Source organism: Pinus tabuliformis, chromosome 4_2 (assembly GCF_031772625.1).
Source record: "Pinus tabuliformis cultivar Carrire ecotype Pingquan chromosome 4_2, CPIR1, whole genome shotgun sequence".
NCBI classification, from domain to species: Eukaryota; Viridiplantae; Streptophyta; class Pinopsida; order Pinales; family Pinaceae; genus Pinus; species Pinus tabuliformis.
In genome coordinates this window covers 671091926-671119874 of record NC_142304.1, presented here as the reverse complement: position 1 = coordinate 671119874, position 27949 = coordinate 671091926, and positions in this window count along the sequence as shown.

Here is a 27949-nt window from a genome sequence, read left to right as displayed (position 1 = left end):
GCCATACAGGCGAACTTACCAAAGCCACACCGAGCAGGCAGGAACCCCACCGCAGACGAAAAATCGCACAGACTGCACAGCTAAACAAGCAAGGAACAATACCCGAGCAGCCAGCAACCCCACCGCAGACGAAAAATCGCACAGACTGCAGAGCTAAAGAAGCAAGGAACAATACCCGAGCAGCCGGCCGCGAAGACAGTAAAACCCAAAGAGCGCGAAGACACTAAATCCCAAGCCGAACTTTCCAGCATTTCGAGGAGCAACAGCTGGTTGCCGATCAGACCACCACAGTGCATGCCGACCACAGCTAAAACAAACCCTCAGTATTCAACCAGAATGCCATTAACTTATAATGCTCAAATAACCATGGGCTCTTGCATGCACGTAAGAGAAAACCTCAGTATTCAACCAGAAGACAAACCCTCAGTATTCACAATAATAATCCAAATGCCATTAATTTATAATGCAGTAGCCGAACTTATCCTCTAAACAATACAACTAACAATCATAGCTTCCCGCAGACATTTACGCAAATTTGCATAAAACCCATGCAGCTAAGACAAACCCCCAGAATTCAACCAGAATGCCATTAACTTATAATGCTCAAATGACCATGGACTCTTGCATGCAGGTAACACAACACGCGGCAACCGCATTGTGTTTTCACCGCAGACAATAGAACAAATAGAAAGGAAAAATCGCACAGACCGCACAGCTAAACAACCAAGCAATCATAATAACCCAAAGGCCGCGAACAGGGTAAAACCCAAATAGCAATGGACTCTTGCATGCAGGTAACAGAAACCCTCAATATTTAACCAGAATGCCATACAGTAGCCAAACTTACCAAAGTCACACCGAGCAGACAGGAACCCCACCGCAGCCGAAAAATCGCACAGACTGCAGAGATAAACAAGCAAGTAACAACACCCGAGCAGGCAGGAACTTCACCGCAGACGAAAAATTGCACAGACTGCAGAGCTAAACAAGCAAGTAACAATACCAACCCAAAGGCCGCGAAGACAGTAAAACCCAAAGGCCGCGAAGACAATAAAACCCAAGCCGAACTTTCCAGCATCTCGAAGAGGAACAGCTGGCTGCCGATGAGATCACCACAGCGCATGCCGACTACAGCTAAGACAAACCCTCAGTATTCAACCAGAATGCCATTAACTTATAATGCTCAAATAACCATGGACTCTTGCATGCAGGTAAGAGAAACTCTCAGTATTTAACCAGAACACACACCCTCAGTATTCAACCAGAATGCCATTAACTTAGCCGAACTTACCAAACGCACACCCAGCAGGCAGGAACTCCACCGCAGACGAAAAATCGCACAGACTGCAAATAACAATACCCGGGCGCAACTCTACCGCAGACCAAACATCGCACAGACTGCACAGCCAAACAAGCAAGTAACAATACCAACCCAAATGCCGCGAAGACAGTAAAACACAGACGGAACATTCCCCAATCTCGAGGACGGACACCTGGCGAGCGATCAGACCACCAGAGCGCATGCAACCACGTGCCCCTCACGCGCGCCACCTGCCATTCGCCTCGATCCATGCGAAGCGCGTAATAATACCCCCATTTGCTTCCGCCCCGTAAACCTTAGTCCGACTTAGGAAAACCATGAAATATTTCCAAATATCGCCGCGGTCAACCCAAAGTCAGCGATCTATCGATCGCTTATAGTCCCTGGCAGGGACTAATAATGTATCAGAATAATCATGATATACTATAATATAAAATATGGATAAATATGATATATTATACGATAAACTATAATGAATAAATATAATAAAAAAACATGACAATTTTATAACTTTTTAAAATAATATACATATTTATAAATTCTCAAAATAAAATATATGTAATTTTAATATTAATATATTTATTAGGATATCGAAACTTCTAGCAAAGTTACAAAAATTTAAATTCATTGAATAAATTAAGAAGTATATAGAATAAATTATGCTGTTAAATAATTATAAAAATATTTTTTATTATAATATTAATTTAGATTCATCATAATCTTAGATATATTAAGTGTTGAGAGATTAATTTTTCTAAATATCAATTTTTTTTTGAGTTATATATATATATATATATATATATATATATATATATATATTAAATTTAACGATCTAATGTGAACAATTTTTTCATACTAAGCAATAGAGTACCTTTTAACACAACAATTCTCAAATCTAAATTCAATAGAGACACAAGTAACACTACCTCTGCGGTAGAGTGCCTTTTGACACAACAATTCTCAAATCTAAATTCAATAGAGACACAAGTAACAATACTTCTTTATTGACTTAGAGATATCCATCAAATCACTACTAGTACAAATCCAAATGCTTATAGGTGGTCAATAACATTTTCGTGAGATCAGTGGTTTTGCTAATAGCTCATTTTGTAATTACAAAAACGTGAAGACATAAACTTATAAAGAATAAGAAATCATAGCATTGAAACCTATTGTCATTGATCTTGTGAATGTGGTTGTCATGGTATCACCCCTCCTACAAAGAAATGGTTGAATTCAGTTAAACTAAGGCAATGTAAGAATTGGATCCTATCACAAAAGGAAATAGAAAAACACAAATTAAAGTTCACTTTGAAGGATTCAATGAGTGAAAGTGTATATCTTGAGGCAGAAAATTTTGGTACATCATATAAGATATACATATCTAGTTTAGATCCTTTCTAATTATTAGTTCAATGAAAACTAAATTTACATTAAATAAAATTTAAAAAGTTAAGAATATAATATGATAGAAACGAAGGAGCCAAAATCTAGCAATGATTAATACAAGAGTGGGAACTAAACTTTGTTTCAAGTTACACATCCCATCCATGACGGCTAGCCTTCATGGCATATCCCCACCCCACTTGTATGCCGACAAATACCCACATTTCTAGCATTATGTTTTTGTTTTCATGTTTTATTAACTCCTCCTCACATGCATGCATATGTTTATCAAACCAAATGCTTCAAGTGCTTGATATCATCATGTTTGTTTTTTTTTTGTTTTTTTTTTTTATTATGAGGTAAAATTTTGTATTACTTGTTTTCAGAAATTTTCATCCATAGTTGAAGAAGTTTGTGCTGGCCTACCACGAGGGAAACCTGACCAAGCACAAAACTTAAATTGTTTCAGAATATCAAAAGAAAATAAAGAGTTTTTAGCTCCTAGAAGCAAAACATAAGATTTAGCTATTTGGCCACAGAGGACCTTCTCTTCCTAGAAACTAAGAAAAGAAAATATTCAAAAAAAAAAAACTAAAGGTAGAGAAGTAGATAAGCATGCTTTCCTATTTCTCCAAATTAGTTACTTCAATGGGGATGGGATCCTTATTGTTTCTAGGCGAGCAACCATGATCAGGAGGAGGTCCCATTTTCCATTCAATTCTCACAAGCCTGTGACTTGTTGCCATTAGAAGTCATTACATTTGATTTAGAGACAAGATTATGTCTTCCTTGTTCTCATTTTGATCTGCAAGCACTATCCCCAAGAGAAACTTGAGGTGCTAGTAGATGTCGATGGTACACATGTATTGATTATACATACCCCTAATATGACCAGAATTAGGAACTTAACATGCCACTTCAACCAACACCTCGATCTCTATAAGATTACATTGCTCGTTAGAGAGTTCCCTTTCCACTTGAATGGTCTCTTCTAAAATTGGTTGAGGTTCAAATACTGATAACGAGTGGCTAATCTCTCAACTCGGATATGAGCTCTAGAGTGGCCTCTCTCTTGGTAATATGTTGTCCCCCACCTGACTATAAATCTTTGTCAAGGCATGGAAACCAACCAAAAGAAGGAGGGAGTTGTGACAGGCTATAAGGGGCCCAAAAAACGTGGAGGAGAAAAGTCAAAACCCCTTGTAACACCTCCTCCCACATCTACCCAAGTAATCGGCTAGCCGGGGTAAACACGCGACAAGAGGCCACTATGATATGATTCGACCTTCGAAGTCACGTTAAGGAAGTGGAACCGACGGAAACACACTATACATACATTCAACATCCACATTAGGAACTTCAGGAACTAATCCAACCTTTCTGCCAACCAACCCCTGGGTCCCACTGAGCTTTTAGACCACTTGACCTCTGGATTCTCTCATGCTATGGGCATGCTAACGTCTAAGGACCTCTGGACGCTCTCACAAGTCTACAAGCCAGTGTCCACGAACTTTTTTTCTCAGTTTTGTGCCAGTGTCCCCAGGATTTAAGCCACATTTTCAGGCCCAAAGCCCAGGTCACTGCCCATAATTGAATGACACCTTCATAACAGTGAAATAACAAGGAAATAACAATATAAATGCAATCACTTGAATGACACCTTGACTGGACCCCTACTAGCCATGACAGGCATTTCATCAAACATATCACGAATATGTAATCTATAGGTGTAAATAACAGATCTGAGCACAGGGGTCTCATACCTAACTAAGAAACACTAAGAAACATTGATGCCTCAACACATCAACTACCATTTAATTCATTAGGTCATAGATACATTGTCCATTCACTTACAAGTAAAAACATGATGAGAGCCATACATAGCTACTGTCATAAAACACATACATAACCAAAATAATAGCAGCAAAAATACCAATGAAATCACAACAATATAAACCACATATAGTCCAATATAATACTCATAGAAATAGAAGGAGAAATAACTTCATATTGATGAAGAAAAATCCAAACATGGGATGGACTTCCACGTTCCACTCGACCGTAGAATGGTTGAGTCAAATCTCTCTTCAGCCATTCACCCATTTGCCATATTCCAAGCATGAATGTGGGATCTCATAGAACACATCAATCCAAAACCATCTAGGGCTTCCAGAGGCCAACCACCTCAACCCATCCAACAGTGATTCCACCTCACAGTCGGACATCACAAAACCATCATTAGATTGGTCTTTATCCAAGTCTTTCAGGGCTCCAGAGCATTTGTCCAACCAAGGCTCCAGGACTAGTAACTCAACCCACAACTTTTACCTGGATCTAGAGTGTTTGTACAACCAAGGCTCTAGGACTAGTAACGAAACCCACCAAGGTCTCTAGAGCGTTTTTCCAACCAAGGCTCCAGAACTAGTAACTCAACCCAAGTTGTTACAGGGCTCCAAAGTGTTTGTTCAACTAAGGCTCCAGGACTAATAACTCAACCCAACCTAAGGAAACATGAGAACCAACCAAAACAAAACAATGAAAATGAACCCACAATCTCCATGGCTATCCAGGAAATGGAAAGGCTAGGCAATCCACTATCAATCCCGGCCATCCTCCATGCCAATGACAAATCACAACTAACAAACCACATGGATATGACATGCATGCTAAAACTAGTGAGGAAAACATACATGCAACTCGGTACCTGCAAGAAAATCTCATTGTAGCTATTGATCCCGATGTTCTCTTGATTTTTCTTGCTCTCCCTTTGCCTTCTTGCTCTAAAATCAAAGTATGCCACACCCTCTAAGAGTGCTCCAAGAAAACTCTAAGTCTCCAAGAATATGAGAGACAGAGATAATAATGAGAGAGTTCCAAAACTGAACTGATAGAAGGTTACCAACAAATACTCATAAGCCTTTTTATGAATGAGGCCTCTATTTTCTTCATTTTCCATTATTTTCCTTCAATTTCCTCCTCACATGCAACCTGTGACCTTTCACCCCCTTTTCTCCTAATTTCCATTATTTTCATAAATAATGTGCCAAAAATGCCATTTTCCTTTCCAAAGCCTTAGCCATTGCCTTTGCAAATTTCCTTAGCCATTAAACAATCACAAGTGATCCCCATCACTAGGATTTTGGCCAACATTCCGATTGGAATAAGTGTCCCATCAATCATGGTCATTATTTTGCCTTTATTAACTTCTATTACATGAAATTTTCACCAGGGTTGTTACAGAACCCTCCCACTTGGGGGAACACCATCCTTGGTGTTCAACAACACCTATAACCACAAGACTGTTGTAAGAAAAATATATTTTCGATTGACATTATAACTTATTTCGATGCAATATTTACAATGATCATCCTACTGAGAAGCAAACCAACATGAAAACATAACAACATGACATCATAATGACATGACACCCATACCACTTATTGGAGCTTTATAACATAGCTCATGGCGGTATTTACATCCATATACATATGTACATATAGCAACATCACCAAAACATATACCAAGACATATACCAAAACACCACACCAAAACCAATTTGCCTCAATCGACAAACAAGGAAGGATGCATAGCCCGCATCTGATCTGCGATCTCCCATGTAGCTTCATCGGGACCAAAGTGCTTCCATTGCACCTTAAGTTTCTCGATTGCTCGGTTCTGAAGCATGATCACCTTTTTCTGCAATATACACTGAGGATCCAACTAGAATTCTCCATATGGTTCCACCTACAATACAGACCAGTCAATCACATGATCAACATCTCTAACATACTTCTTAAGCAATGACACATGGCAAACATCATGGAATTTCATTGTCGGAGGTAGTACAAGTTGATAGGCTACTTGGCCAATCTTCTCAATAATGCTGAAGGGTCCACAAAACTGTGGTGCCAGCTTGGCACATGATCCAATCCGTAAAGATCTCTTCTTTGGTTTGATGCGCAAGTACACCAGTGCCCAAACCTGGAACTCCATGAACAACTTGTTCTATTCTGCATATCTCTTCTACCTATCCTGTGTTGCCTTTAGATTCTTCTTTATAACCTACATTTCCTATTCCATGTTTGCCAACACGTTTGTTCCAATCAACACCCTGTTAACTAGATCACTCCAATTGACAGGAGTATTGCAACTCTGCCCTTACAATGCCTCAAACAAACTCATCCTCAAAGATTATTGATATTCATTATTGTAAGAAAACTCTAACAGTGGAAGGTACTCTTCCCACTTTCGCCGCTAATGCATCACATACGTCCTCAACATGTCCTCCAATATCCTGTTGACCCTCTCTGTCTGTCTATTTGTTTGTGGATGATAAGTTGCACTAAAGGCAAACTCTATGCCCAAACCTGTAAATAACTCCTTCCAAAACTTGGAAGTGAACTTCGTGTCCCTGCATGACACAATCTTCTTTGGAACACCGTGCAATCTAACCACATCTCTGATGACTACATGTGCTACATCGCTAGCTGAGAATTTAGACTTCATTGGAATGAAGTACACAACCTTTGTCAACCTGTCCACAATAACCATGATGGAATCGTGCTATCTCATTGTCCTTTCCAAACCCAATGTGATGAAATCGATGGAAATGACTTCCCACTTCCACTATGGAATCAAAATTGGCTGTAGTAGTCCACCTGGATGTTTACACTCTTCCTTCACATGTTGAAAATCAAAACACCTGGCCATAAACTCTGCTACATCCCTCTTCAGGTTTGGCTAATAATAAAATCTCTTCACTGTTGTCAGTGTCTTCTGATAACCTAGGTGACCCGAATATGGTTTCGCATGAAACTCTCTCAAGATCACCTTCTTGAGCTCACTACTGTCTGGGACATATAGCCTATCTCTGAATCGGCCCAATCCATCTGTTGTAAGGAAATAGTCCAGATCATGTGCACTTGCACCTGTACCACTACCTGCACCTGTACATGTGCTACCACCTGTACCTGTACCTATACTTGTACTACCACTTGTACTCTGCTGCAGCCTTTGCATAATCTCCATATATCTGACATCTTGCTGACGTGTCTGCAATATCCTATCCTGTAGGTCTCTCCCATAGGAGCTCATAGCTGCTAAGTGATTTACCTGTATCCGCCTGCTAAGAGCATCTGCCACTCTATTCTTTTACCTTCGATATATCTAATCTTGAAATCGAACTCACTGATCGTGGCCAACCATCGAGCCTGCCTACCATTCGAGTTCGGTTGGTCAAATAAAAACCATAACCGACTGTGATCACTCATCAACACAAATATCCTACCCAAAAGGTAGTGTCTCCACATCTTCAATGCATGTATGATCGCTACCAACTCAAGATCATGTGTGGGGTAGTTCTGCTCATGCTCATTCAGATATCACGACTCGTATCATACCACCTATCCCTCCTGCATAAGGAATCCACCAAGTCCTTTCTTGCAAACATCTGTGCATACTACAAACTCTTTTTTTGGATTTGTAATCTTTAACACTGGTGCATGTGTTAACAACTTCTTGAACTGCTCAAAATTAGCCTCACATTCCTCTGTCCATTCGAACTTCTTACCTTTCCTCTACAATGACGTGATAAGATAAGAAATCTATGAGAAGTTCCTGATGAACCTCCTAAAATAACCTGCCAATCCCATGAAAGACCTCACCTCATCTACATTCTTAGGAGCTACCCACTCCATGATGGCCCTTATCTTTTTTAGATCTACTGCAATTCCCTCCATGGAGACAACATGCCCCAAGTAATAAACCTCATTCTGATAGAAACTACACTTGCTGAGCTTAGCATACAACCGAGGCTCTCTCAATAACCTCAACATTGCTGCTAAATTCTCGGCATGCTCTTCCTCATTTTTAGAATATACCAATATGTCCTCAATCAACACAATAACAAACTTATCCACATATAGATGTTGTTTGGTCAATTTAGTGTGTTCTAAATTGCTGAAAAATGTCAATCTGGGATTCGTAAACTAACGAAGTGAAGTGTACTATATGTACAAGATAACCATTTTCTTAGTCTTTTGTCGTTTTTGAGTTTTTTAGTTTGTTTTTGGATTTATCTTTTATGGATTCCCTAGTGTGTGATGGCAAAAATGAAAATTAAGTATGGATGGTAATGGTGATTTCTATAGTGATTTTTCAAACTTAAAAGTGTTCAAAAAGAAAGGTCTAAAATAACTGTAATGAAATCAATTCTTAAGAGGAAGTAAATGTATCAAACAATGAACTAATGACAATGGCCCAGTATCCTTACTACCGTATGAAAAAAGAAAGTAAAAACTGAACTTAAAGCAACTCAAAGACTGAAAGCAAAGCAACTAATTCACACTACTTCAACTCTTCTGATCCTTTAACCTTCAACTCAATCTGCCTTATGGGAAGCAATCATGAACAAGTTAAGCAATATGATATCTAAATTGCATAAAGGAAACTAATCACACTACTTCAACTCTTCTGATCCTTTACCCTTCAACTCAATCTGCCTTATGGGAAGCAATCATGAACAAGTTAAGCAATATGATATCTAAATTGCAAGAAAGCAAACTAAATCACACTACAATAATTAATATTATGATTCCTTACTAATAGAGTCACTTGAATATAGAAAGAAACCATAAACAAATGAGTAGTATGATGTCTAAGTAGCAGAAAAATAAATAAACAAAACACAGTTTGAAAAATGACAGTGCTAGAATTAAACTTCAGAAAATGAAAATTAGCAGGAAGGACAAGATGATCTCATATGTCAGTAGTTATCTAAAAAAATATGTAAATCTGCCCGAGCTACCTACAACAAAACCTGTAAAAGAAGCACTGATCAACTAACAGTTAGAAAAGAAACATAAAGGAAATATAGACAGCAATGATCATTAGAACAACACACTATATACAAGCAATGATTGAAAGAAAACAATAAATGAAAGCAAGTAGAAACTAGACAAGGCTCTGGTGTACAGGGGCCCTCTGCAACCTCGGCCAGTCAATGAACAGTCACAAAAACGAGCTCAGGAAAGTAGTCTTCTCATGTATTAAAGCAACAACAAAACACGTAAAAAAGAGTACAGTGGGGTGATAACAACAGTCAAAATTACATCTCAAAAGCTTAACCACACAACGTTTATCAACGCGTTATTTATAATGAAAAGTGTTGTAACTAACTCCTAAATCCTATGCTGTTAACTGCATTGCCAGAGACATGTAGATCTCCTCAGCCCGAGATCTAGCGTAATGGTCATCATGTCCATTAAATCCTCGGAGTGGTAGCTGCTGGATTCAGGTTACGGGGTTGATCTCCAGGTGTGCCGATATCTTCGTGAGCTGAGGACTGTGCCACGTAAACCTTCACGTGCTCAAAACAGAGACGTTCCACCGCTAAATTCCTTGGTTGGCTTTGTCTTTGACTCTTGTTGACCGTGACCGTTTATGGATGATTTGGCTGATCTGAAGGGACACGTTCCATGTACACGTCACCTGTAGCTTGCCCATGTGGCTCGTTTCTTCATAGGACACCTGTAGCATAGCCTTTAACAAAATGGCTGCGGAAACTGACAAGTTTCTACAGCTGCCTGAACAAAAATCTAAACCAAACAACAGTCATAAGCATAGTTAGAAAACCATGTCAGAAGATCTTTTTAGACTATAATGCAATGATTTAATAGCTTGGTGGATGAAGTAAGTGGAAAAAGAAGGCTGAGAGGGTGTATAGGAAGGTGCAGGTTTGAGGCTCAACATACCCCCACTGTGAAGGTGTTGCATGTCCTCATGCAACCAAAATTTAGTCATTTCCCTCTAATCCATATGTTCTGAGGCTTCTGCTAGGACATCTAGCCCTCTTTTCTTCTTCTTTGGTGCTAACATCATCCTGGGTTTCCTGACTAGACATTTGAACTTGAGATTAATCAATGCTCTGCTTAACTTTTTTCACTTTTTCTTCAGTTTCTTGTTTTTCTTTTGCCACAGTCCTAAATGGAGCATAGTGTTATCATGGATAATCTTATCTACCTTGCTTTTCTCTTTGAGTGCTTCATTTTCCTGCTTGATATGCCTATTTAGGACTTCTAATTCAAATACCTCTTGTTTCAAGGACTGAACTTGTGCATCTAGTGGCTGAGTGGTACTCGGACCTGCAGCTGATTGTTCTAAGGATTCTAGGTAGTTATATACCTCTTGCTGATTGGGATCTACCTCAGGTGTCTTTCTCGGACTAAGCTCAAAATCTGGTGGAGGAGGAGGACTGCTCTCTATTTCTGGCCGAAAAGGGCTTTCATCATGTGGAGGACTTGATTCAATGCTTGGCTGAGCTGGAGATTTCTCAAGTGTCTCTTCACCTAAATCGATAAAGTGAGGCTGTTTTTCTTGGGTTTTACTCCCTTTTCCTCTTAGCCTAATGCTCCTCCCTAAGTATGGACTAGTACTCTTTTCTTGTGTACTCTGTTTTCCTTTTTGCTTTTTCTTTACTATAACAGCTTGTTCTTGAAGATGTACTAATCTCTCTGACAGTGTTTGATGATCCTCCTCTATGGATTGCTCAGGAGAGGGGTAAACTTCTTGAATGGTCCTTTTTCCTTTCCCTTTTTTCTATTTCTTGTCTTTAATTCTGTTCTCTTTTCCTTCTTGAGTTTTTGTAGTAGGGGAGTCTTGGATTGTAGTATCCTTTTCTTTCCTCCTACTTTTTCTTGGAATCTTTGGTGGACTACTTCCAGAGGCCTCAGATGGCTCTTGGAAGTAGTTTCTTATCAAGAATTGTTCCCAAGTATCTTTAGTTTTCTTCAGCTGGTCCTCAATAAGAATTTTTATAAGTCCATGATGATATATATGAGGTTCAATGTTGCCTATGTGTTTTTGAACTGTAATACTCATCTTTTTCAAACTCAACAGCAGAAAATGAGGCAAATTAAGAGTGTGACCCTCTAAGAAATTCATCATCAGTCTAGCATGATACATATACATAGAACCAAAACTTCCTTCACACGTGATAAATTTTTGGATAACTAACAGCAGATTAGACCATTCCTCTTTTAGTGCATGAACAGGGATGCCTCTTGTAAACACGGTGGTATCCATACCTTGGTTTTGTAGCATAATTCTCCATATCTGATCGTCCACACTTTTATTTTTAAACCACCTCTCACCTTCCTGAGGTAGGCCTGTGGCAGCTGCTACTGTGGTTTCAGTCACCGTGAGCTTCAAGTCTCCAATCTCCACTGTTTGACCATCAAAAGACCGTGCAAAAGCTTTGGTCACCTCCTTGTTATGGCCTTTAAACTTTTGGATAAATCGTAACCATCTGGCTTTCTTCAGAAATTCTTTAGTTTGAGGATAACCTTCCAAGTATTTCGGTCCTTCTGGCTCTGCTCTCAGTAATTTTCCCATCCTCTGTTTTGAATTTCAACTTAGAGCTCTTCTGTGTGTGAGGGTTCAGAGAAAAAAATGGCTCGGTTACAGGGTTTAGGATAGACTGTAGTGGCTGCAATCAGGGTTTAGAATAAACTGTAGTGGCTGCAATCGGGGTTTAGGATAACTGTAGTGGCTGCAATTGAAAATGGAGAACAGGGAATGGAAATACCTGAATTACAGGAGGAACAGAGGGTGAGCAGCAGTAAACAAGTTCATAAAATAAAATGCGGATGCATGTGAGGAGTATGGTATTAATGGAGTGGTAAACGAATGGAGTAACGTCGGGATTCTTTTGAATCGGATGACTGTGTATGAAATGTTACACGTCTCAATGGACAGCTGCGGAAAATGCGGATAAGAAAAACCGTAACGAAATAGGTCACGTCTCAAGAGTATGGTAATAAATGAAAGTGCAGTCAATCTTGAGTTTAAACTCGAAATAATCATGAGACCGTTGGAGAAATGAATGCAAGGTGTGTGGAGTGATATCGTGGAATAGGAGTGGTTTAATGGAGCCATCGTATCAAATCATTGCACGTAGTAGAACTTTTTATGGTTTGATAACTATGCGTAATTATGACTTGAATTTTATTTGATGAAAATTTTGCTCATACCTTTGGAAACTTTGTCATTTCTTGCTCAAGGATTCTAACCAATTGCTCTTCCTTGATGTCTTGGAGATGTCCCATGTTTTCAGCTCAATTACACCTGCATTTCATGATTATTGAACTAACAGTTGACTGTAAATTTGAAAAACAGAGTGATGGTGGTTGCGGAAATCGTTTCTGGCTGCGAAAACTGCTTCTCGCCGCGGAAACTGATTCCAGCTGCGGAAACTGAGACAGCCCCCACTTAGCTGAACAAAGATAGTTAGAGAAGAACTAACTGAATGAAAATAGTCCTGAAAGGGACTTTTATTGATGAAATGAAATGGAATGAGTGGAATGAAATGAAAATGAAGTGGAGTGAAGTGAAATGGAAATGAGAATGAGATGGAGATGGAGTGAAATGGCAAATGAGGTGGAGTGAAAATGGAAAAAGAAAGAGAGAAGATTTTTTTTTGGAAAATATAGAGTGTCAGGTGTCCCTGATTTTCACTCTACATTTTCTGCATAAGACCGCCAATCTGTGATTGGTTTTCAGGCTTGTACACTTTTTTTTTTTTTTTTTTATAAGAACTGAAAGAAACAAAGGTTAGGCTGGTGGGGGAGAAGGATTCTTCTCCACCAGCCTTATTGCAGAATTCTCTTGGAACATTTTGACAAATTCCTCTTTTGAGAGTGGCTTATGATAAATTTTCAATCGGTGGCCATTCACAATGAGAGGAGTTTGAAATTCATCAGTGGTCTTGATTCTTACCGCTCCATTCTTAAAGACTTTGTCAATCTCATATGGCCCAAGTCAATGAGTCTGAAATTTTCCTTTGAAGTCTTTAAACTTGGAATCAAACAGTAATGCCCAGTCTCCCTCTTGAAACTTTCTCTCTTTGATGTATCTGCCATGCCACTTAGCTCTTTGATGTTGAACTAGATCAGTCCTTAAAATTGCTTCTTGTCTGATCTCATCTAGCTCATTCAGCTGCTCCATTCTGTGCTTTTGGGCTTCTGATAGATTCATCCCCAACTGGACTGCCATCTTGAAAGTCTTGACTTGAAACTCAATGGGAAGCAAGACCTCTTTCCCATAAACAAGTTCATAGGGAGAATGTCCTGTTGTGTTCCTCCATGTAGTTCTGTAGGCCCATAAGGCTTCAGGAAGCCTTTCTGCCCAATCTTTTCTGTGTAGATGAACAGTTTTGGTGATGATGCTTTCAAGAAATTTGTTTGTAGACTCCACTTGGCCATTTGCTTGCGGATGGTAAGGAGTAGATTTTCTGTGCTTGATTTTGTATTCTTCCATCAGCTTCTCCATCAAGTTAGATGTAAATTGACTTCCCTGATCTGTCACAATTTCTCTTGGGACACCAAAACGAGTAAAAATATCCTCAAAAAGAAATTGAACAACTGAATTTTCAGTGGCAGAAGGCAATGCTTTGGCTTCTACCCATTTAGTGACATAATCAGTGCATACCAATATATACTTCTTTTGTCTAGATGGTGGATTAATGGGTCCAATGAAATCTAAAGCCCATTTTTCAAAGGGTTTGATGAGTACCTGTGGCTGCAATGGCATTTCATTTGAAAGAGTCGGTCTCCCAACTCTTTGGCAACTGTCACACCTTCTGACATTTTGTTTTGCATCTTTGAAAAGGGAAGGCCAATAATATCCTAAAGAAAGGATTTTATAGGCCGTCTTTTTGTCAGCAAAGTGTCCACCGCATGGTTCATCATGACATGCCTTGAGGATGTCAGGAATTTCATCTTCCCGAACACATCTTCTGATCACACAATCTAGCCCTGTTTTAAGCAATTCATTAGAAATCCATGAATAATTCGAACTCTCCTGAATATTCTTCTCTTTTCATTAGGAAATAAATGTGGAGGTAGCTTCCCTGTAACCAACTAGTTAGCAATATTTGCATACCAAGGAGTCTTAGTAGTTACTGCAAACAAATATTCATCTGGAAACTTATCCTCTACAGGAGAATCTTCGTTAGTATTTTGGATTCTAGACAAGAAATCAGCTACTGTATTTTGTTTCCCTGGTCTATCCAACACAGTAATATTGAATTCTTGTAAAAGTAAAAGCCATCTTGTAACTCTGCCATTAGTAACAGGTTTGTTCATTAGATATCTAATTGCAGAATGATCAGTATGGACAAAAGTTTCATAGCCTGTTATATAATGTCTAAACTTATTGATTTCATGAACAACAACTAAGAACCCTTTCTCAGTCACAGTATAGTTTAACTCAGTGGGAGTCAAATTTTTACTGGTGTAGTAAATGGCATAAAGAACTAAATCCTTTTGTCCCAACACAGCTCCTAGAGCTGTATCTGAAGCATCTATGGAAATATGGAAAGGAAGTTTCCAGTTCGGCCCTCTCAAAATGGGTGCTTCAGATATTCTTGTTTTCAAAGTTTCAAATGCAGATTGACAATCAGGATCCCATTTGAATTCACAGTCTTTTGTAAGTAATTTGAAGAGTGGAGATGCTATTTTGATGAAGTTTTCAATAAATCTTCTATAGTATCCAGTAAATCCAAGAAAACTTCTAACATCTTTTTGACAATTTGGAATAGGCAACTTGGAGATGACTTCAACTTTTGATCTATCAACTTTAATCCCATCCCCTGAAATATGATGTCCTAAAACAATCCCTTCAGTAAACATCATAAAGAATTTTTCATGACTTAATGATAGGTTTGTTTCTTTACATCTTATAAGGACTTTTTCCAAATTCTCTAATGCCTCTTCAAACGAATTACCATAAACTGTAAAATCATCCATATAAACCTCTACACAATCATGGATTAGATCGGAAAAGATTCCTAGTACTGCCCTTTGAAATGTTGCGGGTGCATTACACAATCCAAAAGGAAGTACTCGGTAAGCAAAAGTTCCCCATGGACAGGTAAATGTGGTCTTGTCCTGATCTTCAGGTGCTACCTGAATCTGATTATAGCCACTAAAACCATCCAAAAATGAAAAATACTTTTTGTCTGCTAAAGTATCTAATACATGATCAATAAAGGGTAAAGGAAAGTGATCCTTCAAAGTTGCTTTGTTCAATTCCCTGTAATCAATGCATACCCTCCATTTACCATTCTTTTTAGGTACTATAACCAAAGGAGAAACCCATCGACTATCTGAAATTGGATAAATGAAGTTTACATTAAGTAACTTTTGGAGCTCTTCTTTCACTATCTCCCTAAGGTTTGGATTCATCCTTCTCTGAGGTTGTCTGATTGGTCTACTGTTTTCCTCAATGTAGATGTGATGAATGCAAGTCTTAGGGTCAATACCTTTCATATCAGTATATTCCCATGCAAATGCAGTAGAATGTTTTTGCAAGATTTTGGTTAGTTCTTCCTGTTGTGATCTTTTCAAATTTTTGTTGATATTCAATGTTTTTCCTGGAAAGATCTCAATAGCGGAACTACCAAACTCTTCCATAGAGAAAAGAGACATTTGTCTAGATGATAAATACTCAATGTCAGAATCTAACTGAAATTGTGTGTGGTCATATTCTGAAGATGTTTCAAATTTTTCTAATGTGTTCAGAATTTGACTATCTTCACTAACTTCAGAAATGGTAAAGACAGGTTGTATAGTATCTTCATCATCAATCCACTCATTATCTCCTATTTCTGTAATTGCTTTTGCTGGAGGATACAGATTGAATTTCTTTGTTGAATTACCATCAGAAATATACATATCCCCAGACCTACAACTGATGAAAGCATCGGCTGTGGCTAGCCAAGGTCTTCCTAAGATGAGAGGGTGTCCTCCTAAATTACTCTTGGGGGTTAAAATCATAAAATCTACTGGATATTCCCAAGAGTCTAAGGAGACTGAAATGTCTTCTAATACACCATTTGGTTTAATAATTGATCGATCTGCAAGTTGCAGTAAAGTAGGTGTAAAGAGAATATTAGGAAGTTTCAGTTGTTCCATAGTCTGTCTACTCATAATGTTGATAACAGCCCCTAAATCAATCAAATTATTTGGAATTTCAACCCCATTGATATGTGTTTTGACAATTGGACTACCGGGATCTACATATTTCTACATAGTAATTTTTGCCATCATGATGTCTGCAATTTTCCCTACCAGGTGGATTCTTCTTGTGTCTCTAGGTTTCCTTCCTGGTCTTTTAAGACTCAACTCCTTTATTGTTTTTGCTAGAATAGGAATCTCTCTAATGGCTTGTAACAAGGGAATCTTGATACAAACATTCTTCAATTCATCTAGAAAATCATAGTCAGGCAACAAGATTTGTTTTTGCACCCCTTTGTCAATTTGTAATATTTCAGGAAAAGGAGGTGTGGATGAAGATGCAAGTTGCTCAACCGTGGGGGTTGACTCTTTTTCTTTTTCTTTTTGAGTGCTTGGATTTTGAAGAGATGCTTCAGAACCCTTATTGGCTTCAAGAGATTCTTCCTCAGAAATGCTTTGATTTTGGGAATCTATAGAAGGTTTATCTAGAATTATACCAGATTGAGTTGTACATCATTGAGAGGAACAATCATATAGGCAGGAAATTGTTGACCTTCTACCATGTAAGCATTTTGAGGGTTTTTATTATTGGGGTTTGGAAATGGCTGGGAAGGAAGTTGATTTGAATTCTGTTGGAATGGAAGCAAGAGTTGAGAATTTGGTTTCTGTTGAGAGGGTTGTTGTTGTTGAAATGGCAATGATAGTTGTGGGTTTTGATTTGGAAGTTGTGGAGCTTGTTCGTTTTGAAAAGATGGAGGATATTGATAAAATTGAACAAATCTCCCATAAGGATTTTGCATGCTTTGTACCCATGATTGAAAATGATTTTGAGGTTGGGACCAAGGTTGTTGCCAAGGATTCCAATTTGGTAGGGTTTGAAAGTTCATAGAGTTATTAAACCCTTGGTTTTGTTGCCCTTGCCAAGGTCTCCTTGCAACAAAACAGAGAGACTCAATTGTATTTGGATCTTCTTCGAAGACAACTTTGAGCCCAGGAATTAAGGACAATCCTTGGTCTCATGATTCTCTGAACAAATCGCACATGTTTCTACAACTTTTGCATCCAAGGGACATTCCCTTAGAGCTTGTTTTTTCCTACATTTTGGGCAAAAGATGGCCAAAGCTTCAGCTTCTGCTTTCTGCTTATTGTGGATCTTAAGAGTGTCTAGTTGCTCACTCAAACTCCCTAAGATATCAGTTTTGAATTCATCAAGCATATTGCCAATCTCAGCCCTACTTACTGATCCAGTTGCAGATTTGTTTGCTCTGATGAGAGAAGGATCTCTAGGCCCTTTTCCAGTTTTAGATTTTCCTCTTGAGAGATGGACACACAGCTCTGCTATATCATGAAGTGGAAGTTGAGATATGTCTCCTTTTCCCATCATGTTCAAAATATCTATACATTCATCTCTAATGGCTTTTAATAGAAGGGCTTTCAAGGTTTCCTCATCTAAGTTACTCATTTTTTCTCTTTTCAGATTGTATTGGAATCTTTCAAGTAAATCCTCCAAGTTTTCATCGTCTCTTTGTACCATTTTAAATACTTCATCCTTGTGGTTGGTAGGCATACAATAATCCATGTATCTATCCAGAAATGTTTGTTTCATATCATTCCAAGTCCTAATGGATTGAGTGAGTAATCCCATGAACCATTTCAAAGCAGCTCCTTTCAATGTTGAAGGAAACAGTTTGAGTTTTTGAGAGTCTTCCAGATAATCATAGGTTCGACACATGACCTCAAACTCAAATAGAAATGTTTCAGGATCTTCATTTCTTAACCCATGAAAGTTTGGGAGGACAGATGGTGAAATATTTTTCATTGTTGCTCGAGAATCCTCATCGACTATAGGAAATCCAAATGAGTTATCTCCATCCCTATTTCCCCCATTGTTACCTCTACCTCCTCCATTATTTCCTCCTCCCCCTCCTCTACCTCTACCTCTACCAAATCCGTTAACTCCCTCTTTTGTTATGGTAGTTTTCTCAGAGATTTCAGAGTCCTCTGGTTCCTCTACTAATGGCGAACGAGGAGGAATTTCTCCCTCTTCTTCCTCAGATGATTCTACTTCTTCAATTATAATGTGTCTCCCTGTAGAAGAAAAGAAAGGATCTTTTCCTAATTCAGATTCGATGGATGGTGAGGAAGAGTCTCCTAACTCAACTACTGTCTCTTGAATTCCAGGAATCCTAGGGCTAGGAGTGTAGGTTGGAGATGATGGAGGTGTCCCTTGTCTATTCCTTGAGGTAGAAGGAGTTGTGAAAATCGAACTCTTGGATCTAGCTAAAAACCTTCCCCTAGAATCTCTTGCTCTATGCATATCATTTTTATTTTTCTTCAAGTCAGGCTAATAATTCTCTTTCTGATCTTCCAGGTCACTCTAGGTGCAAGAAGAGAGCATATTCAAGAAACTATTAAACCAATAAATTTCTCTTTTCTGATCCTCCAGATCACACTAAGTGCAAGAGGAGAGCATACTTTGAGAGGTTATCAATTTTCCTTCCTTGAATTTTTTTTTTTTAAGAAATTAGCTACCTAGTTTCACTTCCCCGGCAACGGAGCCAAAATGTTTGGTCAATTTAGTGTGTTCTAAATTGCTGATTAAAATGTCAATCGGGATTCGTAAACTGACGAAGTGAAGTGTACTATATGTAAAAGATAACCATTTTCTTAGTCTTTTGTCGTTTTTGAGTTTTTTAGTTTGTTTTTGGATTTATCTTTTATGGATTCCTTAGTGTGTGATGGCGAAAATGAAAGTTAAGTATGGATGGTAATGGTGATTTCTACAGCGATTTTCCAAACATAAAAGTGTTCAAAAAGAAAGCTCTAAAATAACTGTAATGAAATCAATTCTTAAGAGGAAGTAAATGTATCAAACAGTGAACTAATGACAATGGTCCAATATCCTTACTGTTGTATGAAAAAGAAAGTAAAAATTGAACTTAAAGCAACTCAAAGACTGAAAGCAAAGCAACTAATTCACACTACTTCAACTCTTCTGATCCTTTACCCTTCAACTCAATCTGCCTTATGGGAAGCAATCATGAACAAGATAAGCAATATGATATCTAAATTGCAGGAAATTAAATTGCATAAAGGAAACTAATCACACTACTTCAACTCTTCTGATCCTTTACCCTTCAACTCAATCTGCCTTATGGGAAGCAATCATGAACAAGTTAAGCAATATGATATCTAAATTGCAAGAAAGAAAACTAAATCACACTACAATAAGTAATATTCTGATTCCTTACTAATAGAGTCACTTGACTATAGAAAAAACCATAAACAAATGAGTAGTATGATGTCTAAGTAGCAGAAAAATAAATAAGCAAAACACATTTTGAAAAATGACAGTGCTGGAATTAAACTTTAGAAAATGAAAATTAGCAGGAAGGACAAGATGATCTCATATGTCAGTAGTTATCTAAAAAAATATGTAAATCTGCCCGGGCTACCTACAACAAAACCTGTAAAAGAAGCACTGATCAACTAACAGTTAGAAAAGAAACATAAAGGAAATATAGACAGCAATGATCATTAGAACAGCACACTATATATACAAGAAATGATTGAAAGAAAACAGTAAATGAAAGCAAGTAGAAACTATACAAGGCTCTGGTGTACAGGGGCCCTCTGCAACCTCGGCCAGTCAATGAACAGTCACAAAAACGAGCTCAGGAAAGTATTCTTCTCATGTATTAAAGCAACAGCAAAACACGTAAAACAGAGTACAATGGGGTGATAACAACAGTCAAAATTACATCTCAAAAGCTTAACCACACAGTGTTTATCAACGCGTTATTTATAATGAAAAGCGCTGTAACTAATTCCTAAATCCTATGCTGTTAACTGCATTGCCAGAGACACGTAGATCTCCTCAACCCGAGATCTAGCGTAATGGTCATCATGTCCATTAAATCCTCGGAGTGGTAGCTGTTGGATTCAGGTTACGGGGTTGATCTCCAGGTGTGCCGATATCTCCGTGAGCTGAGGACCGTGCCACGTAAACCTTCACGTGCTCAAAACAGAGACGTGTCACCGCTAAATTCCTTGGTTGGCTTTGTCTTTGACCCTTGTTGACCATGACCTTTTATGGATGATTTGGCTGATCTGAAGGGACACGTTCCATGTACACGTCGCCTGTAGCTTGCCCATGTGGCTCATTTCTTCATAGGACACCTGTAGCATAGCCTTTAACAAAATGGCTGCGGAAACCTGTGCACTGCGGAAACTGACAAGTTTCCGCAGCTGCCTGAACAAAAATCTAAACCAAACAACAGTCATAAGCATAGTTAGAAAACCATGTCAGAAGCTCTTTTTAGACTATAATGCAATGATTTAACAGCTTGGTGGATGAAGTAAGTGGAAAAAGAAGGCTGAGAGGGTGTATAGGAAGGTGCAGGTTTGAGGCTCAACAGATGCAACACACTATTCATCAAGCACATAAATGTAGATGGAACATTAGTCAAACTGAATGGAACTACAACAAACTCATAATGCCCATACCTGGTCCGGAAAGTTTTCTTGTAAACATCCTCCTCTTTGATGCATACCTAATGATATTCAGATCTGAAATCAATCTTTGAGAACATTGTTGCTCCCTTCAACTAATCGAACAAGTCATCAATCCTCGATAACAAATACCTGTTCTTGATGGTCACTTTGTTACACTGCCTGTAGTCAATGCACAATCTGAGAGTACCATCCTTCTTCTTCTTAAACAATACCGGTGTGCCACATGGTGATATGCTTGACCTAATGTATCCCTTGTCCAACATTTCCTTCAACTATAGCTTCAAATCCACCAAATCAAGTGTGCTCATCCTGTAAGGTGATTTTGATGATGGAGCTTCCCATGGCACCAACTCAATAGAAAAGTATACCTCCCTCTGAAGCGGAAACTCTGTAATGTCCTAAGGAAATACATCCTTGAACTGTTTTAGAACTGGGTACCTTCCCAACACATCTGCATCCTCAACTTCCTTACTTTTGTCACTAGAATTATGCACTGCAAATAACTTACACCCTTTCCTATGGCTACGCTTTTCTTGCATAGCTATTACCATCGTAATTTATGTGTATTTCTTCTTTCCTTGCAAGACTCTTGGTTCCCCATTGTCATCCAAGCACTCAATATCTTAATCATAACAATCTACCTTGGTTTTGTGAAGGTACAACCAATCCATGCCCAACAACATATTGTATGATCCCAACAGTAATAGATTCAAATGTGTTGCAGTAGGCATATCATTCAAATCAAATGCACAAGCTCTTACCCAATGGTGAACTCACTTCTTTGTACCTATAGCCAATTGCACTAACCAAGATTCTACATGAAAATCCTTACTCAAACCACAATTATCCACCAAGTTAGGGCTAACATAGCTATAATTAGATCGAGGGTCAATCAAAATAGAAACAACTTGATCACGAAGCTTACTATCCATCTCAATGATAGATGTCTGATGGCCTTCCTGTTTGTTATCCAATGCTACATAAATACGAGGAACACTTTGACCAACATCCCCAACAGTCTATGTGTCATGTGCACTATATAACTGTGGCCTACCAACCTGACACTATGGACAATATCTCCTGCGATGATCCCCTCCACAAGTCCAACACCGCATGGGCTCCTTATTCTGCTCCTCAAATCGATGTCCTTGTCCTCTATCTAATGCATTGAACCTCTTAGGTGGTGCAACATTCTCTTTATTACCTGAATCCTGTGGTCTTACTCACTTCTTGTCCCATTTTCCTTTGTTCTTGGCATTACCTTTCCAATATGGTTTAGTCTCAGACTTGCGCTTCGATTATTCATAGTAATGCTTTAGTTTTCGGATGGCCTCCTCCAATGATCTATGCTCATCAAACTCAATCCTATCTTTGAATGTCATTGGTAACCCACTGGTGAATCTCTGAATCTTGGCCTTCTCCTCCTTGAGGTAAGGCACATACCTCATTAGCTCCAAGACCCTGCTAGTGTACTCATCATCTATCATAGATCCCACCTTTAGGTCATAAAATTGTTTTTCCCTATCATCAAAGTATCTCTCTGATAGATACTTCTTCTTGAATAGCCACTCAAACTCACTCCAAGTCAAGTCTTCCTCATGTATACCTCTTACATTCTTCACATCTTCCCACCAAATGTATGCTTTACCTTTGAGATTGAATGTGGCTACTATGGATTTCATGTTCTCTGAATAATCATGCAACCCGAAGAACTTCCTCATGCCAAGCAACCATGCCTCTGCATCCTGCAATTTCTTCATCTCTCCATCAAAATTAGGTGGCTTTGATTTCTTAAAATCATCTAGCAAGTATCCCATATCACTCCTCCTGTACGGATGATAACGATACTGATCATCATGCCTGTCAGAACCAGAATTAGAATGGTACCTGCGTCTATCCCTTCTCCTATCGGGAGTGTAACAATCTGCCATCTCTAACCGTGTCATCGCTATCTGACTTGTGACCACCATGCAACCTACTTACATATGCCCCATTAGTTTTGTCCTCTTGGTCATGGTTGATACGAAGTGGTCCCTATCACTGCAAATCTGACAAGCTCTGAAGTATCACTGCATTTACCTCTGCTAGCTTCTCTTGTGCCTACAAGATTCCTTCATTATGTACCTTACAACTCCTTATTTCTTCCTTTAAGCTTCTTAGTGTATCTGGTAAATCAGAAGAGTTCCCAAAACCATACTTCTCTTCTGATTCATAGGGAGAGTCTTTGTAGTCTACCATCTTGCTAGGAATTTGATATTTCTTCCTGCAAGGTATATCATGTCAGCTCAACCAAATCACGATAAAACAACGTACCTTAGTATAGCTCGGGGAGGATACCATGTTTGTAAGATCAACAAACCAGCGTGACAGATGTATAACATAATCATGACAGCATATGGAAACATAACACATAAGCATATAACCATCCAACCATCATTCTAGCTAAGCTCCAGTCATCAATGCATGACCTTAACAACAAGACACACCATGACCTCATGCATCACAACAATCATTTCATCACTGCACACTTGACCACATGTAAACATGAACATGCATAAGCAACGTGTAACCAACCATACACATGCATAAACACATAGGATCAAGCATGAATGAACGATACTTGAAACCAAACTTACAAGAATGATACATGAAACCAAGCATACAAGAATGCAACCAAACATACAAGAATGTAACCAAGCATACGATAATGATACATGTAAGTGACATATAACAATATGTAACCAGTCATATACTCACGAAGATGCATCCCAAAATAACAACATCAACTTCCACATGGCAACATCACTACAACCATTATCAACTTTATGAAAATTCAACAATCATATGGAATGCAAGTGTAAGAGACACACATGCAACTGACATGCATGCATGACCAACACACATCCCATCCAGTCCGAGGGGTGAACCATGGTCTGATACCAATCTATAACACTCTCCTCCCATATCTACCCAAGCAATTGACCAGCCGGGGTAAACATGCGACGAGAGGCCACTATGATATGATTCGACCTCCTAAGTCACGTTAAGGAAGTGAAACTGATGGAAATAAACCATACAAACATTCAACATCTGCATTAGGAACCTCATGAACCAATCCAACCTTTCTTCCAACCAACCCCTAGGTCCCACTGAGCATTTGGACCACTTGACTTCTGGACGCTCTCATGATATGGACATGCTGGCATCCAGGGACCTCTGGACGCTCTTACATGCCTGCAAACCCATGTATAGGGACTTTTTTGCTCAGTTATGTTCCAACGTCCCTGGGATTTAAGCCACATTTTCAGGCCCAGAGCATAGGTCACTGCCTAGAATTGAATGACACCTTCAGAACAGTAAAATAACAAGGAAATGATAATATAAATGCAATCACTTGAATGAGACCTTAACTGGACTCATACTAGCCATGACATGCATTTCGTCAAACATATCACGCAAATGTAATCTACAGGTGTAAATAACATATCTGATCATACGGGTTTCATATTTAGTTGAGAATTGCTAAGAAACATTGATGCCTCAACACATCAACTACCATTTCATCCATTAGGTCATAGATATATTTCCCATTCATTTACAAGTAAAAACATGATGAGAGCCATACGTAGCTACTGTCATAAAACACATACATAACCAACATAATAGCAACATAAATACCAATGAAATCATAGCCATATAAACCACATATAATCAAGTATAATACTCATAGAAATACAAGGAGAAATAACCTCATATTGATGAAGCACAATCCAAACCTGGGATTGGACTTCCATGTTCCACCTGGCTGTAGAATGGTTGAGCCAAATCTCTCTTTAGTGATTCACCCCTGTGCCATATTCCAAGCATGAATGTAGGATCTCATAGAACACATCAATGAGGGATCTAGGGTCCACATAGGGTTAGCCTCCCCATCCCCTTATCCACACCTTGGGTCGAGTCCGGAACGATGCCCCAAAGGGTTGATGCAACTAAATAGAAAGTAAAAAACATAATTTGGCGACTGTCAACAGGAAATGTACCATAAAATGCAAAATATGGTTAGGACATACAAATTTTAGCACGTGGGTAAAAAGCCAAACATGAGCTCTACCCCTTATTCATGGCCATCACCCTGGTTCCTATGGGCCCTAGATGAGCCCCCTCCATCATTAAGGAACCCATGATTGTCCCAACCCCTAGTGGGTAATGAACTACCCCACCTCAAGGGGGTTTCCATTGCTATATATTACACATCATGCTCTCCATCCCCTGGAGCCCGAGCAGTTATGAAGAAAAATCAATAAAAGGCAAAAGGCATATGAAGAAGGGTGGAAAAATAAACGCCGGGGTAACTCATGTACTACGATTTGCTACGTTCTACACTCATATACCCAGGTGTGGACTTCCCTTATTATAGATACCCATGCACCTTGACATGTGGTCTGGATGATTCCCTTGATTCCCTACTCCATTCCGATACTATATCACTTGCCACCTACCTCTTAAAGGATGTACTATGGACATGCCACCCCCTTTAGAGGTCAAAACCACCTAATAGGGTCCTTGGTTAACCCCTTATTGAGCTTGGAGACACTTGTATATGCTAAAGCAGGCTAAGGAAAGACATGCCACCATTAAGCGCCCCATGGGTCCCATGATTTGTAAGCATTATTACTTGATTATTCTAATGATTTATTGTCTTGGAGGGCAAGGGGATGCATTAGATCTTATGCAGGATTGCACGTGGGTCTTCATTTAGGGCTTGGTCTCCCTATACAGGGTACTAGCCCTACAAAGGGTCACATTGGCACTTGTAGGGTAAGTGTTGAGAGCCATGGCCCTCCACCATAGTAGATATTACTTCATGGATCCCTAGTAGCATTCATTGATTTCTCGTGTTCCACCTTTTGGATGAGGATGATGCACCTAGTCCACAATGCCCAATTGGCTCCATAGTTGCACCATACACTTGGAAGATGTTCCAGGATGCCTCCCGTTACAGAGGGAGGTCTTATGTTATTAATCCAACCCTTACAGATGGAGACCCATGACGATGTCCTTGTGTCCTCACACCCACTTGGGAGCACCACAGGTTCTTGATTGGATAACAAGGAGCCAAACCTTTTCCATTATGTTTGGAGTCCATTTATTCATTATGACACCCCTTGGACTTCGTAAAGCCTCCTCAAAGGCCCAATGACTCACTTTGCTGATCATTCGAACCTCTTGAGAGGATTATCTTTACATAATTGAGCTATTTGGTGGGCTTGTCACCAAAATTGTTGTTATTATGCACATTATTTTATTTGAGGGGCTAAATTAGGCCTAATTAGCTAAATCGAATTCATTAGGAAGTGTATCAATACGAGTGTGATGAATAATTTTGATCATCACTTGGATTGGATCATTCTTTCATGTGATACTTTCGCTATTATTTTTGGAGGACGAAATTGGATGAATGGATGAATTTTGATGTTTGGATCTCTTCATTTTTGTGTTGGAGCTTCATTATTGGCATATAATGATGATCGAATATAGTTTTTCTTACATGTAAGTACTCTTTTAATGTTATTTTATCATTTTCTTATGCCACATGCATGTTGTTGAGGATTTTCGCTATACTAGGCTGAAATTTACTGCTTTTCTTATGTGAAATTGTGGAAATTTTGTCTTTTTTTATAGTGTTACATCATGTCATGGGCCATGTATGAATAAGTTAATATTCCTAGAGATATTTTGTCGAAATTTTATCTTGATAAGTCATCATATATTGATTAAATGAAAACATCCCAAGCATTGGAATCTTCTTGAATCCATTTCTCCCAAAGGATTAGGCATTGATCCTCCACTGGTGATCACTCTAAAGCACACCTTTCTCACCTTCTCTCTTTCTTTCTAGGCCTAGCCTGCATAGGTGATCTAGGGAATCATTTTTCTCACAATTCACCCATCAAAAAAATTCGATCTCTTGCCCTATACTACATTGTTGTGTCTCCTAGGAGCCCTCCAAATTTGAATCAATTATGATGGCGGGATCTCAAGATATTCCAAACCCTAGACCTAAGATCGATTCTTGCCATTGGTTTCCCATTGGCTAGTGACCTCAAAGGGATCATTGCATTAAAATCAATGAAAATTTCTCCTTTGATCCTCTTCTCCCCCTCAGCTAGGTCAAGCACACCCGTGATTGATCAACTCCACCCACTTGACCTAATGTTGGGTCCACAAGTCCCGTGTGGTTCCACAACTTTTGGAAGATAATTTTACAAATACCATTTGGAAACCAAGTTTTCACGAGGGTTTATAGGACTAGGTTCCTCCTTGATAAGTCTCATTCGCAAACCCTAGCCCTTGAAACTACTGTTGAGCCTCAAACCTGCACTCCTTTACACATCCTCTCAGCCTCCTTTTCCTATTCATTTCCTTCTTTTGCCACTCATTCCCTCCATCAAATTGCTCAAATCATTGTATTTTAGGACTTTTTACATGGTTTTCTAATTATGCTAATGACTGTTGTTGGTTTAGAATTTTGGTTCAAAATGCTACGTTTCCGCAGCTCACACAGGGTTTCCGCAGCTGATCCCGGTTTCCGCAGCCAACCCCGGATTCCGCAGCTGTTTTCTTAAATGGTATGTTCCAGGTGTCCTCCGGGAAGAAGAGCCACATGGGCAAGTTCGTGGAACCAAGGACATGGTGTGTGTCCCTCCAGATCACC